The sequence below is a fragment of the Ixodes scapularis genome, unplaced genomic scaffold, assembly GCF_016920785.2.
Source record: "Ixodes scapularis isolate PalLabHiFi unplaced genomic scaffold, ASM1692078v2 PGA_scaffold1__304_contigs__length_218370807, whole genome shotgun sequence".
Taxonomy (NCBI): domain Eukaryota; kingdom Metazoa; phylum Arthropoda; class Arachnida; order Ixodida; family Ixodidae; genus Ixodes; species Ixodes scapularis.
This window is the reverse complement of record NW_024609846.1, coordinates 124,409,555-124,413,792: the sequence shown is the minus strand read 5'-3', so window position 1 is coordinate 124,413,792 and position 4,238 is coordinate 124,409,555. Positions and strand designations below refer to the sequence as shown.

At 46.6% G+C, this 4,238-nt stretch overlaps 1 pseudogene; it reads left to right on the top strand.

Annotated features, from left to right (window-relative positions):
• The first annotated feature begins 235 nt into the window (after positions 1 to 235).
• On the top strand, positions 236 to 1,342 carry LOC120838025 (annotated as a pseudogene).
• The last annotated feature ends 2,896 nt before the right edge of the window (positions 1,343 to 4,238 follow it).

The window sequence follows — 4,238 nt, the reverse complement described above, 5'->3', positions numbered from 1 at the left end:
AAGCTCTACAAGTACTTTGATGAAAGGAACATTTCCGTTACTGACCACTCACATGACAGAAACACGACAGTCAACAAGATAATCAGAGAGCGTAATGGGACAACGAACTCCAACGACAGATGGCATGCCGCCAAAGGAACGCTCAAAGGAACGCCCAAAAAAAAGTGAAGGTAAGACGTGACACCCTGAGCTTTCGGACAATTGCAAGTTGGTGAGGAACCATGTATATTTTGCTATGGCAACGTGTGATGGTAGCGCCACCAAACTGAGGACGACGCTGCTGAACTGCGTTAACCACTTTTGTGGACGCCATTCCAACTGCGTGGAGGACTCTGCCTGTAAGACGGAGGGGCATGTTCCGAGTACGCTATTGATCCAAGATCCAGTCGCAGAGAATCTCCTCTCTTCTTTTTTGAGATCGAGAACAGTTTTTAAGAATGCTGGGGACTACATCCAAGCAAGACACCTACCACGTGGAGTCCTTCAATAACACTATGTTGATCTACATAGACAAGCAAGTTCTTTATATGGACCGCTTCTACAACCTCAGACAGGGTCTCGCAGTCCTGGATTGGAATGAGCATGTCGGTCGGCAGTATACGTCGACATACTTCGTCGAGGACGCCTGTCATCCTGATCGACAGGGAAGAAGAAGTACACGAAAAAGAAGTTTAGGTATGACCATCATCTCGCGACTAGCTCTTGCAGAACTATCGTTGGTGAACATTGCTGAAATGTTACGGGAGGAAAGTTCTCTTTAATATATAAAAAAAAATACTAAAAATGTTAGCACGTATATAAGAAAGGTAGCCTATACTCGGTGATACCCTAAGCAAATGAACTGCCCCTCAAATGGCACTATTGATTTAATGACCTTAATAGGCCCTGTGGTAATTTTAACTGGTTGGCTTGCCTCGTGCATGTACTTTATGAATGAGCCCCTGTATGCCCCTAAAAATACTCCATGCGTCCATGTTCCGGCAGAACACTAGGGAGAGCCAATCACTGCGGTCTTCGGAGTTATCTCAGTCAACGAAATTATTACAACACAAGGCCTCAATCAAGCTACTGAATAGTTGATTATTTCAATATGAGGAGGCCTAGATGTATTTATCAGGTCCGTTTCTGTTTGCAATCAGTGTTACAAGTAATAAGCTTGAATATTATTTGATATAAGACCTAAATGTCCAAGACCAGTGAATTGTACCGATAGCACAAGCTCATAATAAATTATATTCATTTTAGTTTCACCCAGAAGATGCGCCACCTGGTCCTTGAAACTGCAGCCTTGAAGGAGTCCAACCAAGCAACGGATGAGTCCATCCCTGAAAATGGCTCCTGAAGTCAAGGTATACCTTGCTCTAATTGATTTGTGTCAGAAACTGTGACCAAAAACTTGATGCAGCGTAGCAGCTAGAAGTAATGCCCCTAAAAAGAAATTTCAAATACGGTCACGAGTTTACCTTCAATTGCATTAGGGAGTTCACTTTCCGCTCCGGTCACTTCCACGCTACACCTGGAAGTGGATAAGGCCCCTCAAATGCGCTGATGTACTGTTGTTTACCTTTCATCTCAACCAGTGCCGCCGTGTGCTTTTCTGCTTCGTCACTGCGTGCTCTTTGCGCGTCCTTTATGTTGCCTGTTGACTGGCGTTCCCCTTTCTTGTACTTACTTTTTAGAGCACAGCTCTTAGGGGCCCGTTTCCGGCTTGAGCGGAGTCGGCGTCGCCGTCGGCGTAACCGCGCGGTGCATCATGAGAAATGTCCCATAATGCACCGCGCGAGCCCCCCACCGGGGTCACGTGACCTCGTGGGGGGGGGGCACGTGACCCCCCGAAGTCACGTGACTCCCCTGAGGTCACGTGACCCCCTCCTCGAGGTCACGTGACCCCCGCCGATGTCGCGTGACCCCCGATGACGTCATCGTCACTGATGACGTCACCGGCATCCACATCGTCATCGTCACTGATGACGTCACCGGCATCCGCATCGTCATCATCACTGATGACGTCACCGGCATCCACATCGTCATCAACACTGATGACGTCACCGGCATCCGCATCGTCATCATCACTGATGACGTTACCGACATCCCCATCGTCATCATCACTGATGACGTCATCTGAGACGTCACTGATGTCGTCACCGGCATCCGCATCGTCATCACTGATGACGTCATCAGCGACGTCACTGATGACGTCACCGACATTCGCATCGTCATCGTCACTGGTGAAGTCATCAGTGAAGTCACTAATGACGTCATCGGTACCCGCATCGTCATCGTCACTGATGACGTCATCAGTGACGTCAGTGATGACATCATCGGCATTGGGGGTCACGTGACCCCCAAGGTCACGTGACCCCCCTCTGGTTAGTTTAACCACCCCAGTGCCCTTCCCTCCTCCTCCTCAAGAGCTGCGCTCTGATTCGGCGTTACAGGGAGTTGTAAGCGGCTTTCACTTTTTTCCCCAATTCCTAGCAAAGAAGTTCTTGTGCACGAAGAACTATTTTGGTGCACTTGCACACCGTGTTTTTAATAACGTTACCTTTTTTAAGCGCCTGAAATTCTGCCCATCACCTGATTGGCCAAAAAGTCAAGGACATAACAGCAGCGTATTCAAACAGAGTAAAATACAATGTACATAATATTTATAAAAACACCGTTGTCTTCATTGCTTGGCTTTCAAATTTTTAACGCTGCAAATAATCGTAATAAAAATATTTTTATGAATGAAAACCCCACGTCGTACATCGAGCCCAAGATTATGCCTACATGAAACATAATTCGGCGCGGAAGCGACTCGAGTCACCGTAAACTTTTTTTTTTCAACGCGGGTTTTGCGTTTTAGTCTAGCGGAGGTACCACTGGCAGAACACGAGTCGCATACTTGGAAGGTGTATACTGCTATAACGTATTTACTCGCACAATGAACGCACTCGCGTAATGAACGCACCCTCCAAGTCGGCTCTCGAAATTTCGACTTTGTTTTTTCGCTCCGTAATAAACGCATCCCCAGCTTGGACGTCAAAATTTTGACCTCCTCCCCCCACGCGCGCGAAATGAACGCACTATTCTATCCTGGTGCAGCGAGGTCGCGAATGCATGGGCAGCGTGGGCAAACAAAACGCCTAGCAAAAGGCGTTAAAAAATTCGCAAAGATCCAACCGAAGCAAGAAAAAAAAACATGGAGAGGAGCTTTCTTTTTTTGCACAGCTCAGTCTGGACTTGGGGTAAGAAAGAGAAGCGGAGAAGCGCTCTAAGCGAACGAAACAGCTTGCGAAAGGCGGAAAAAAGAAAAGAAAAAACCAAGGAACTAAGAGAAAACAAAAACAAAAAGGAGCTTTTTTTTTTCTTTTTTTTTCCACAACGCAGTTTGGTTACGGGGGTCGCGCGCCGCGCGCAAGGAGGTAAGAAAGAGGAGCGGAGAAGCCCTCTAAGAAAACGAAACAGCCTGCGAAAGGTGGCAAAAAGAAGAAAAAAAAAAACAACTCACGGAACTGAGAAAAAAAAACAAAAGAAAAAGAGGAGCTTTTTTTTTTCTTTTTGCACAGCGCAGTTTGGTTACGGGGGGGGGGGGGGTCATGCGTCACGCGCCGCGCGCAATGAGATAGGAAAGATAAGCGGAGAGCCCTCGCCTAAGCAACGCCTAAGCAAACAAAACAGTTTGCCAAAAACTCCGAAGTTTAAAAAAAAAGTTTTTTTTTTTTTTTTTTTTTTGCACAGCTTAGTTTGGTTATGGGGTCGGGCGACGCGCGCAAAGAGATAAGAAGTTACTTCGATTTTTCAGGATAAAAGGTCCGTTGATTATGCAAGTAAATACGGACGCAAAAAAATTTACTTCGCGTAATGAACGTTGTGAGATCTTTCTCTTGAGATCTCGTTGTGAGATCGTTCTCTTGTGCTTATTTCACAAACTATTCTACGGCAAGAGAGTACAGGAGCTCCCTTTTATCCAACCGCCTCACAAAGCATCCTCTCTCACAAAAAACAGCCGGTCCATTCGCCGAATATTGGGATCCACACTTTCTTTTAACAATTCAGCCATACCCAACGTTACTAAAATACTCAGTTGGGAAACTCCCATAGAGGGCAGCTTTGAAAAAGTGGCACCAAACTGTCTCCGAGCACCGAGCTAATCACGAAGACAACGCCACCATTCCTCCCGCAGCGGCCACTCGATAAACTGCACGTGACTTTTATTTTGGCTTCAAGAACAGATACAGCGGCAGAGGTTACAG